Source organism: Hyperolius riggenbachi, chromosome 5 (assembly GCF_040937935.1).
Source record: "Hyperolius riggenbachi isolate aHypRig1 chromosome 5, aHypRig1.pri, whole genome shotgun sequence".
NCBI lineage: Eukaryota > Metazoa > Chordata > Amphibia > Anura > Hyperoliidae > Hyperolius > Hyperolius riggenbachi.
The window spans coordinates 203,672,563-203,685,644 of record NC_090650.1 but is presented as its reverse complement, the minus strand read 5'-3'; the positions used below and the strand labels follow the sequence as shown (position 1 = coordinate 203,685,644).

Genomic DNA, 13,082 nt, shown 5'->3' with positions numbered 1-13,082 from the left:
GCACAAAACTTCTGTGGGGGATCATTAGAAGCCCCAGGTAAGTTCAACTCTTTTTCCCTAAGGGCCCCCTACAGTACTCATTCAAGCGAACGCTGTTAAATCAATGAAAAAGCCGGAGACAAATCAAAAGATATAAGTACTCACCCAGATTCAGATGGAGAAGGTATAAGTACTCATCCAGATTCAGATGGAGTCATGTTGGCATCTTCCTCAACTCTGGGCTTTTTGTTTTTGTGGATTGCGCCAGGTCCGCAATAGCTGGTACTTGTGACCTTGAAAGGTGTGGCTTGGTTTATTATGTGCCACCTGTACAAGGTGCTAATAATTGTGAAATATTTCTCCAGTTCATGGATGATCAGTTCCACTACTGTAAACGCTTTAGAGGTAGTTTTATTTACATTATAGTGACACCAAATTATAGTCCATAGTCCTGAAATCTTTGAACAATTTTCATTTGAGAATACAGTTCTAACGTACTGCCAAGCAGTTTTTAGACATTTTGCAATGATTAGTTTTACTTAGGATTTTTGATAAGAAAACTTACATAAAATAGGACATATTTTATATTGTTTTTTTCTGTAATGAATTGGGCTTGTAAAAGCCCTGATTCTGCTGAATCCAACGATACCAGATATATATTGGTATCCTACTTTTCCTGTTCTGGAATACAATACCAGTACAAGTAGCCAGGTATAGGTGCAGCCAGTATATGTAGACAGTTATAGGTGATGCCAATACAGGTAGCCAGGTATAGTTGCAGCCAGTATAGTTATCCAGGAATAGGTGCCCCAGTATAGGTAACAGGTATAGGTGCCCCTGTCAGGAACCGGCACGCCTGCGTATACGGTTCCCGACTGCAGGTTTGACCAGATCAAGTGGGGGACAGCCTTATTCAAGCCACAAACAAGGCTGTGGCCCCTAAAAAGCTTACTGCCACCACTAGCGGTTGCTAGACACGTCAACTCAGCTTTCGAGTGCTCAACACGCAATCTGCATTTTCGTATTCGGGTCAGCTTTGCGCTTAGGCCGAATACGGGAACGCCACGCACCCACACACCCAGTACAGTTGTACAGTAACACAGCACAATCAGGCACTGACTTGTAATGCAAGTTACACTGTCGTGCAGCAAAACCACTAACAGTCGTTCCGACCGATACTGTTAGCCACTCCCACTCTGCTGTAGAGCGTAGAAGTGCCCCATACACACAATGCAATTACAATTTCATATGGTAGTGTTGCTCAAGCATACAATTAGGCATGGACTTATACACAGCTACACTGCAGTCTCCTCTAGGCTATGAGTGTTAGTTTAGTACAGCAGAAGTCAAGCTTATTAAATAATAATTTAATATTCCAGGAAAAAAGTGGAACAATGCAGAACAGAATATATACAAAAGATTACAAAAAACAAAATAAAAAGTTAAAAAATTAAGAGTTTACAAAGATAAAAGTTACAAAAATACACACGAGACAAGTTGCAAAAATAAAAATGAGATAAACGTAAAGTGAACTTTTACCATCGCAAATGTGCAACCGTGGAGAGACGTAGATTTACTGATTTCCTCGGGATCATCTCTAGCGGTGAGCTACTCTCGGTAGAAGATACCTGTGACTGTTCTGGACCAACTTAAATAGTCTAAAGTGTCCCCTGGGGCATTTCATGTCCAGCCCCCAGGAACTAATGCAATCTCCCCGTTTGTCATGATCTTCCTGTGATATGCGAACTTCAAAGCGTTCCTGTTTCAGCTTTTTGAAGGTTGCAGATTTCACAGGTAAGATTGTATCCTGAGAACAACAAGTATCCTGTTTACACTTACAGATTTCAAAGCAATTCCACTTCCAGCCCACTATTCAGACTAAGAGGTAGCCGAACGCCTGTGTGGGCTTCAACCTGGTCGGGTAAATGTCTAAGTAAGTGTTTCCTTCCTAGTGGCTAGGTAGACAGTTCCTAATTACTGTCCAGGTTCCTTTGCCTATTGAAGGTGACTGGTCTATTCAATGAAGACAATGGCAGTTCCCTTGATCTCTGCCCTGAATGCAAATTTAATCTACATACAGACATTATCCAGGTGACACCTTCCAAAAGCCAGACTGGCTGACATACCTACACCTCCGACAAAATATACAGCAGATTAGAAAAATGATAGAAATATACTCCTGTATTCCTTACATCCTCAGCCTCATAACTAGCTGCTATATTCCTGACACGCCCCCTCTTCCAGATGGCACTGGCAGATGATTCTAACGAATCATCCTGCCAAAGCCTGCATTGACGGCCTGGCCGGGTGGGGTAACCCTTTTGCATCCTCAGGAGGGTTCCCCACCTGTCAGTTAGCTCCAAGCTACACGACTGGAAAGCTAGGTCAGGTTGCTGCAGTGTGTCGTTGCCCTTGGCAACCTGACGTAACCAACCAGGGGAATGCGGGTCAGTGATGACCGTGAATTCGCGACCATAGAGACAGTGCTGCAGCTGGGGACGGGTTCCGACCGTCACTACCCGCACTATCTCTCGGTCCCTTTGGGGAACGATTATCTGCCGGTCTGCCTCCTCCACTTCGGACAGCTCCGAGGGAATAACTTTCGTGTAGAGAGAGCAAGAGGGGACCCAGGAGTGGCACTCCCTATTGCGTGAGCAGGATTGTGTGAGTGAATAAAAAAGCACTAAAATCTCACCATACCATCTGTGGTCGCCTCTGTCAATTGCTGGGACGTGTGCTCTGCGGTGTTGAAAAGAAAAGAGCACCAATACAATATGTAACTGTAGAAAAAGAAAGAAATTCCGGGCACCTTCCGTCCAGTGTTATTTATTGTAGCAAGTGATGACAGACATCCATCTGGGTACCACAAACAATGACTACCTCATTCTGATGATGTTCAAAGGTGATGGTCGGGTGGAGGTGGAGGAGCACCCTGTGCCCTGGCTCCTCCACCTCCACCCGACCATCACCTTTGAACATCATCAGAATGAGGTAGTCATTGTTTGTGGTACCCAGATGGATGTCTGTCATCACTTGCTACAATAAATAACACTGGACGGAAGGTGCCCGGAATTTATCTTTCTTTTTCTACAGTTACATACCGAGGGAATAACTTCCCAGAACCCTCTCAGCCGGTGACCTGCTGGCTAGCCTCCTGAGCTGTTCCAGGCTGCTGTCAAATTGAACAGCCCCAGAGAGCTCAGTGCTGCCTGTCACACATTCCAGGAAGGCTGCAGACGAAGAGGCTCCTGGGCCCTCAGGGCCAGGTTCCGAAGTGGATGTTGCTGACCCAGCAACATTTGTCACTTCAGTCTCTGCTGTAGACTCGCTAGCGCTGCGGGTTACCACGGCAGCTGAGGGAGCGCCCACATTACACATATCATAAACCACATCACCTTTGGTCTTGAAAACATCTGAAGGGGGAAGATCTGGCCTGGTGCCGTCTGCCCCTTCAGTGGGCAGTTCATCTGCTGCAGCCCAGCGAACACTGCTGGTTACTCCGGCAGCTGACAGAGTGTCCACATGACACACAGCATTATGTAGCACAACACATATGACATCAGCATTATCAGCCCTACATATATTGTCATTTGGGAAATCACATAAAACATCAACATTATCTGTATCATTACACACAGTGCTACTCAGCACTTCACCAGTAGCATCAACAGTTCCTGCATCGATCGCATCGATAGTCCGTGCGTCATAAAGGACATCATCCGTTTCTGCATTCTCTGTATCAACATGTCCCACTCCAGCCCTAGGCACTGGAGAATCACTAGGGCTGGTTCATAGTATACAGTCCGTAGCCCCTAGGGCCTCACCAGCACTCCCCACTTGCACAGCATTATCAAACAGTACCTCGCAAGAGTCCTGAACTTCTGCTGGGGATGCCGGCTCCACAGGGTTTGGAGTAGGCTCATACCGGGCCACTAACCGTCCCAGGTCAGTACCCAACAAAACGTACATGGGGATGGCATCTGTTACCCCCACTTCTTTCATTCCGCTGCCAGCCCCCCAATCCAGGTGGACCAAGGCGGTGGGTATGGCTGGGGTGACACCCCCAACTCCTCTGACAGCAATCATTTTCCCAGGGATGTACTGCTCCGGGTTTACAAGCTGAGGATGTATTAGAGTCACTTCTGCTCCAGTGTCTCTCAGCCCAGTGGCAACTGTACCCCCAACCGTGACAAGCTGCAGATTCTCTGCATAGCCAGTGGCATTTCTGGTAGCACACAAAGCAGTTGGGACTTCACTGGGGTTTGAGGCCTCACTGGATTTTGGGGCCTCCCTCTTCCTCTCTGGGCAAGTCGTGGTGATATGACCCACCCTGTCACATACAAAGCATTTCCGAGTGTCAGTGGTTGGTTGCTTGAATACAGGAGACAGCGGTGCTTGCCTCCTCTAGGTGCTGGGTGAAACAGGTTTAGCAATCTGTTCTCCCCTCCAGCTGGGCGTAGTAGTCCTCCGGGACTCGGGTGCTCTATGGGCGGTGTAGGAATCGGCCATTTCTGCAGCCTCATCCACTGTCTTTGGTTCTCGGTCCAGCACAAACAGCCGGACCTCAACAGGACACGTGTGGAGGAACTGGTCTTTTATCATCAGTTCCTACAGGGCATCCAAGGTTTCCACTGACCGTCCTTTTAGCCACTGCTGGAAGGCAGTGCGCAGGTTGCAAGCATGATCCAGGTAACTGTCATTAGGACCTCGCTGCACTGTCCTGAAACGTTTGCGATACACCTCTGGCGTGAGGTGGTATCGCGCAATGATGGCTTTCTTAGTTGCCTCAAAGTCTGTTTCTTCCTCCTGGGGGAGACTCACAAACGCCTCCACCACGGCCTTGCCTCTCAGCCCTGGTGTGAGGTATCTTGCCCACTGCTCACGGGGCACCACATACTGCCGACAAGTCCTTTCAAACCCCTTTAGGAAAGTGTCTATGTCAGAGTCCTTGTCCATAGCAGGGAACTTATCCAGGGGGATTCTGTGGACTCGCTCACCTTCGTGTTCTGCGGGTCCAGCAGACCGGTTCTGCTGCTGAAGTTTAGCCAGCTCCAGCTGGTGTTGCCGTTCAGCTCTTCCCTCCTCTGCCCGGAGTCTGTCCCTCTCGGCCTGGAGTTGCTGGGCAGCTTGTTCCCTCTGTGCTTGTCGCATTTCCCTTTCTGCTTGCCGATGTTCCAGGATCAGCTTTAGGCGCAGTTCGGGCTCAGCCGAACCTAGTAGCTGTAGGTCGGCTTCCAGAGATGTCATCTCCGTGTTTGGCGGATCGTCCAGGACAACGTCTCCACTCGCATTCTGTGGCGGGAGCGATTCCTCCTCTGGCGTGTCGTGAGCTACATCCGCTGGAGTTGGAGCACGGGCTTGCTCTGCCTCATACTCCTCGAGGGCACGAACCAACTGCTCCTTAGTCTGGCCGTTCGCCGCCTCGATGCCTCTGCTCACACAGGTTGAGTAGCATCTCTTTGTTTTTCCTTGCATAGCTGGATGCTTTCTGAGCCACCGTGTTGCAAACTAAACAGAAAAAAGGGGGGAAGGGAAGCAAAATGTCTCGTGTGTATCTTTGAAAAGAAAAAAAAAGTATATAAATTCTGCACTGAGAAGACTTCTGTAGGCTAGTTGCTCCTAACAGCTTCCAGCCTTTAGTACACAGAATAGAGAGCTAAACTGCATACTAATGTACTAAACGATTCCACCGCTGCCACCAATTATGTCAGGAACCCAGTATATGTAGTAGGTGTAAGAGCCCCCAGTATAGGTAGCAGGTATAGCTGCCACTGCTGGAGGGGGGCCAACTTCATCCTCCACATGGACCCACCTGTATATCTTGGATTGCGGTCAGGTGTGTAATTACTCATCCGATCGCTCGCTTCATGTCGCGTGTACCTCACTGGCAGGAGGCACACTCTCTGGCCGCCCAATCCTATATGATGAGTATGTAATCACGTGCCATACATGAAGAAGAGAGGAGGCGGCTGCCGGCGCTGGACACAGTATGGAACAAGCGATCGGGTGAGTAATTACACCCCCGACCACTATTCAGGAGGGCCCATGTGGAGGTAAGAAGGAATGAACACACACACCCCAAACCCCCCCCTACCCCCCTCCCTGGAGAGAAAATGCCAAGTAATGTACCAGGTACATTGCTTACAGCTACAGCCTTTTCTAGCCACAACATACCTAGTATGTGCTTGGCAGGGAAAGGGTTAAAATAAAAAGTATAACTAGTAGGGACGTAGAACTACAACCAAGGAAACTGTGACATGGAAACAGGATACTAAAAGGTACAACTTCAAGTAAAAACATTTCAGTATATTATTATTATTATTTATTTATTTATAAAGCGCCAACATATTCCGTGGCGCTGTACAATGTAAGCAAACAAACAAGGGATACATAATGATACAGACAATGATATACATGAAAATATGAACACTGATACAAGATACAGCACTGCTGATTACAATTTGATTTAACAGGATGACTAAAATGTATAAATTTCTAACAGTGTGCAAGCAATTGAATTAATAACATTCCATGACACAAAAGGGTGAGAGCCCTGCCCTTGCGAGCTTACAATCTAAAGGAATGGGGTGGAAACAAGAGGTGGGGGAAGTATACAGTATATGTACAGGCAGTGCGTAATTAGGTTATTTAGTGGGTGCATGGCCTAAGCTAGAGAATATGCTTGTCGGAAAAGGTGGGTTTTGAGGGAGCGTTTAAAGATTTCAAAGGTGGGAGAGTGGCGGATGTGTTGTGGAAGGGCATTCCAGAGGAGGGGTGAGGCACGTGAGAAGTCTTGTACACGTGAATGTGAGGTGGTAATTGTAGAAGAGGATAGAAGAAGCTCGTGTGCAGATCTGAGATTGCGGTTGGGTTGGTATCTGGAGACTAGTGAGGAGATGTACAGGGGAGAGAGATTGTGGAGAGCTTTGTAGGTTATGGTTAAGAGTTTGAACTGAATCCTCTCATTAATTGGTAGCCAGTGAAGAGCTTGACAGAGAGGGTCAGCAGAGGAAGAGCGAGAGGAGAGATGAATGAGTCGAGCAGCAGAGTTCAGTACAGAATTGAGCGGTGTTAGCCGGTTAGTTGGAAGTCCACCAAGCAATATATTGCAATAGTCCAATCGAGATATAATAAGAGCATGTACTAACATTTTGGTTGTGTCATGGGAGAGAAAAGGTCGGATACGTGCTATGTTTTTCAGTTGGAAATGGCAGGAGCTGGTTAGGGAGTTAATGTGAGAAGTAAATGAGAGAGAAGAATCAAATATTACCCCCAGGCACCGTGCTTTGGGAACTGATGTTATAGACGTGTTGTTAACATTTATTGTAATATCAGGCAAAGGGGTGGACAGGGATGGTGGAAAGACTATTAGTTCAGTTTTATTCATATTGAGTTTTAAGAAGCGAGAGGACATGAAAGAGGAGATAGCGGACAGGCAGTCGGGAACCCGTGTGAGGAGGGAGTTAAGGTCTGGGGCCGAGAGGTACAGTTGTGTATCGTCTGCATATAGGTGGTATTGGAAACCGAATGAGCTGATTAAGTTACCAAGACCGTGCATGTAGATGGAGAAGAGGAGGGGACCGAGGACAGAGCCTTGAGGTACCCCTACAGACAGAGGATGTGAAGAGGAGGCCTGATCTGAATAAGAAACAGTGAAAGACCTTCCAGACAGGTAGGAAGATATCCAGGAGAGAGAGAGGTCCTTTATTCCTATAGATGAAAGGATCTGTAGGAGTAGAGTGTGGTCGACAGTGTCGAATGCTGATGACAGATCTAGAAGGATGAGTATGGAATAATAGCCTTTGGATTTAGCTGTGAGGAGATCATTAGCTACTTTGGTGAGTGCTGTTTCTGTGGAGTGGTTTGGCCGGAAGCCAGATTGGAACTGATCGAGCAAGGAATTTGCAGATAAATACTGACTTAGTTCAGCATGGATGTGGCGTTCAAGTAATTTAGATGCAAATGGAAGAAGTGACACTGGGCGGTAGTTAGCAAGTTCGGTGGGGTCTAGAGATGGTTTTTTAAGTAGTGGTGTTACAACAGCCCTCTTGAGTGAGGAAGGAAAAATTCCGGAGGAGAGGGATAGGTTAAACAGCGATGTTAGGGCAGGGATGAGGGATGTGGATAGCTGTGGAATGAGATGTGATGGGATAGGATCCAAAGAACAGGTGGTTAGATGGGATTTGGAGATAAGGGAAGAGAGCGAATGTTCAGAGAGTGGAGAGAAACTGGAAAGAGAGCAGTCAACAAGAGGAGTGGAGATGGAGTTTGATGTCTGCGTGGAAAACACACTACGGATTTTTGCAATTTTATCTGTAAAGTATGTTGCAAATTCTTCAGCTGATAAGCATGAAGAAGGAGGAGGAGGGGGTGGACGGAGAAGGGAGTTGAAAGTACTGAACAGGCGCTTTGGATTGTGCAAGTGGGAGGATATGAGGGAGGAGAAGTATGATTGTTTTGCAGAAGAGAGAGCGGTTTTAAACTTGTACAACTCTTTTTTGTAAGTAATGAAATCCTCATTAGTATTAGTTTTTCTCCAACGGCGTTCAGCTACCCTAGAGCACCCCTTTAGCTGTTTAGTAGCTTTGGTCAGCCAGGGTTGGCGACTGACACGGTGTGGGCGGACATTGGTGAGGGGTGCGATTTCATCCATGACTTGCGTGATTGAGCAATGATAGTGTGCAGCTGCTGAGTCAGGGTCAGTGAATGGTTGTGTGAGGAGAGGTGCCAAGGCATCAGAGACAGATTGCATGTCTATGTTGCGGTAGTTCCTGCGTGTATATGAGCGTGCTTGAGGCAGGGTGGTAGGAAGAGAGGAGGAGAGAGAGAAGTTTAGTAGGTTATGATCAGAGAGCGGGAGAGGAGAATTAGTGAAATCAGTGATAGAACAGAGACGAGTGAATATGAGGTCAAGTGTATGACCATTAGAGTGAGTTGGAGCAGTGGACCACTGAGACAGGCCGTAGGAGGAAGTAAGTGACAGAAGTTTAGTGGCGGCAGAATTGTTGGTGTCAACATGAATGTTAAAGTCGCCCATAATGATGGTAGGGATATCGGAGGACAGGAACTGGAGGAGCCATGCAGAGAAGTGATCTAGGAAGAAGGAAGGAGGGCCGGGAGGGCGGTAGATTATTGCGATCTGGAGGTTAGAGGGAGAGTATAGACGGACTGCATGGACTTCAAAGGAAGGTAGAGAAAGAGAAGGAATGGGGGTGAGTGGCTTGAAGGAGCATCTATCAGAGAAAAGAATGCCCACACCACCGCCATGTTTATTCCCACTTCTAGGCGTGTGACTAAAGTGGAATCCCCCATAAGAGAGGGCGGCAGGTGAGACCGTGTCAGAAGGCGTCAGCCATGTTTCTGTGACCCCAAAGAAGGTGAAGGCGTTGGAATTGAAAAGGTCATGGATGAAAGGAAGTTTGTTGCAGACTGAGCGGGCATTCCAGAGAGCAGCAGAGATAGGTGGGGGAGGAGGGGGGAGAAGAGTAATATTAATAAGGTTGTGGCAGTTTCGGTGTGCATGTGGTTGGCTGTTTGCAGTGCGATTAGTGTGCAAGAGTGAGGAGCGAGCCGGCAGAGAGGGTCCGGGGTTTGGTGAAATGTCACCTGCAGCAAGGAGTAATAGGAGGCAGAGATAGCGGAGGATAGGGTGGGATTTAGATTTATGGGTAGTTGGAGTATGAAATGTATAGCGCGGTTGTATAAATAAGAAAGTTTCGTGAGAAGCAACCTGTGGAGATGATAAAAGAGAGGGAGAAATGTAGAGCGTGTTGCTGACAGCAGGAGGATGCAGTGAGTGTACAGATTTGAGAATAGCAGGGTAAAGCAGGCTAATCATGAAGAGCAGAGACAACATTATTGCACTAACCGTGAATCAGATTGCTAAAGTCTTGTGTCTGTTCCTTCTGGTCTCTTCTGTCTTAATTCTGGTGTAATTCGGTCGTTCTCTTTGTACTTAGAAACCGGTGTACTTTGAAATACCGGTGCATAAATCGACCAAGGTCTAATCGACTGAGAGTTGCATTTATATAGTAAGCCTGATAAGCCGATGCTTAGCAGGCCTGATTGTAGCCTGACTGATGCAGGTGAGGGAATGAGAGCTCAGCCTGTAGCAGATCACAGTAACTCAGGTAATTAAGCAGGAAGCTGCTTGATTGTCTATAGGTGTTGGGGCCAAATTAGCATGGAGCCAGAGGAGAGCAGACTAATTCATGGAATATACAAAGCCAGTCACTTAGCTATAGTAAAATGCAAAGTATTACAGAACTTCAGAATATTCACAGATTGCAGTAAAATCGATAGTTCAAATAAGCGCAGATCATACCATAAGAGTTAGATTGCGTTCACAGAAGGATTTCAGTAAAATCGATAGTTCAAATAAGCGCAGATCATACCATAAGAGTTAGATTGCGTTCACAGAAGGATTGCAGTAAAATCGATAGTTCAAATAAGCGCAGATCATACCATAAGAGTTAGATTGCGTTCACAGAAGGATTGCAGTAAAATCGATAGTTCAAATAAGCGCAGATCATACCATAAGAGTTAGATTGCGTTCACAGAAGGATTGCAGTAAAATCGATAGTTCAAATAAGCGCAGATCATACCATAAGAGTTAGATTGCGTTCACAGAAGGATTGCAGTAAAATCGATAGTTCAAATAAGCGCAGATCATACCATAAGAGTTAGATTGCATTCACAGAAGGATTGCAGTAAAATCGATAGTTCAAATAAGCGCAGATCATACCATAAGAGTTAGATTGCATTCACAGAAGGATTGCAGTAAAATCGATAGTTCAAATAAGCGCAGATCATACCATAAGAGTTAGATTGCATTCACAGAAGGATTGCAGTAAAATCGATAGTTCAAATAAGCGCAGATCATACCATAAGAGTTAGATTGCATTCACAGAAGGATTGCAGTAAAATCGATAGTTCAAATAAGCGCAGATCATACCATAAGAGTTAGATTGCATTCACAGAAGGATTGCAGTAAAATCGATAGTTCAAATAAGCGCAGATCATACCATAAGAGTTAGATTGCATTCACAGAAGGATTGCAGTAAAATCGATAGTTCAAATAAGCGCAGATCATACCATAAGAGTTAGATTGCATTCACAGAAGGATTGCAGTAAAATCGATAGTTCAAATAAGCGCAGATCATACCATAAGAGTTAGATTGCATTCACAGAAGGATTGCAGTAAAATCGATAGTTCAAATAAGCGCAGATCATACCATAAGAGTTAGATTGCATTCACAGAAGGATTGCAGTAAAATCGATAGTTCAAATAAGCGCAGATCATACCTGTAACACAAAAACATGATGTCAGTCCAGAGAAGTAGATTGAGGGTAGAGGTGCATGGTGAATGTCTTAATTCTGGTGTAATTCGGTCGTTCTCTTTGTACTTAGAAACCGGTGTACTTTGAAATACCGGTGCATAAATCGACCAAGGTCTAATCGACTGAGAGTTGCATTTATAAGTATATTGTACCATATCCCTCTCACTTCAGATGAACACACCTGAACTCAGAAGAAAATGGAGACTGACATATTTCTTTCCTTGTAAACACTGCAAATAGCCTGGCTATCCTGCGCCTCAAATACTTTTAGCCAGAGACCCCGAACAAGCATGCAGATCAGGTGTTTGACTGAAGTCTGAACGGATTAGCCAAATTCCTCTTTCAGGTGTGTTATTTAGATACAACTGCAGCCAAAGAGATCAGCATGATGCCAAGCAACTGATATTGTATAAAAGGAAATAATTATGGAAGCCTCTATATTCCGCTCACTTTAGGTGCCCTTTAACCCCCCTCCCCTGGCGGTCTGATTCTTTCCAGATTTCTGCCGTGCGTTTCTCCTCTCCCATCATTTTTGCAGCTCGATTCTGCAGTTGATTCTCTTATCTTCCACTTGTTTTTATTATCTTTTTTCCATTCACTTTTATCAGAAATCTAGTGGTGATAGAATCGAAAGGGAGATCGGACATGTCGGAAATTATCTATCGAACCATCTAATCGTTTAAAAAATGAACCATGTATTCCCAGCATAAAACCTGGCGAAAAGCACACAGCAGAGAGATCTGCTGCAGCCCCAGCACCATGCGCTTCGCTAGGGGGTTTGATCTGGGGCACCCCCCTCGAACCTGTTGCCATGGTGCCCCGAATCTGTAATGGCCGAGTGCCGCATGAGCCTTCCTCCCAGGCTCGCACTTTTCTGGCCCCCTCAGACCTCAGATCACGGCAATTCCGCCCACCCCTGCCTCCTCTCGTCCCCCCTGTCCTCCGCTCGTCCCCCCCATGTAAAAGCACCAGCTTACCTTTGCCTCGCTCCCAGCATGGACGTGGAGTCCACAGCTGCAGACCTCTCTCCCTCCTGGCTGTTCCCCTTGTGACAGGCTTCTGCTAATGACACTGATCGCGTCATTAACAGAAACCGAGCATCAGGGAAACAGCCAGGAGGGAGAGAGGTCTGCAGCTGTACGCTCCACGTCCACGCTGGAATTGAGGCATAGGTATGCAAAGCGAAGGACGGGGGGACAAGCGGAGGGAAGGGCGGGCGTCCTATACCTACCTACCTATCTATCTATAGTGAAAGCCCCCTGTACTTAACTACCTATACTGAAGGCCTTCCCTATACCTACCTATAGTGAAGGCCCCCCTGTACCTAACTACCTATACTGAAGGCCCCTATACCTACCTACTTACCTATACTGAAGGCCCCCCTATACCTACCTACCTATACTGAAGGCCCCTATATCTACCTACCTATACTGAAGGCCCACCATACCTACCTACCTACCCATACTGAAGACCCTCATCCCTACCTACCTATACTGAAGGCCCCAATACCTACCTATACTGAATGCTCCTATACCTACTACCTATAATGAACTAAAGGCCCTTATACCTACCTACCTATACTGAAGGCCCCTATACCTACCTACACTGAAGACCCCTATACCTAGCTATCTTCTATACTGAAGGCATTTATACCTAGCTACCTATCCTGAAGACATCTATACCTAGCTACCTATGCTGAAGCAAAGCCCCCAGCAAAGCAAAGACCCCGGGGCCCCAGCCTAGCAAAGCCCCCAGCAAAGTAA

The 13,082-nt window shown here is 46.5% G+C and overlaps 1 long non-coding RNA gene across 1 annotated transcript in view; it reads right to left on the bottom strand.

Moving 5' to 3' along the window:
• LOC137518559 (uncharacterized) overlaps positions 1–12,365 on the bottom strand; it is a 47,731-nt gene extending 35,366 nt beyond the window's left edge. Inside the window, exon 1 of the long non-coding RNA XR_011020846.1 lies at positions 12,297–12,365. This is a non-coding gene — a long non-coding RNA (uncharacterized lncRNA). The remainder of the gene's footprint in view (positions 1–12,296) is intronic.
• Between the last annotated feature and the right edge of the window lie 717 nt (positions 12,366–13,082).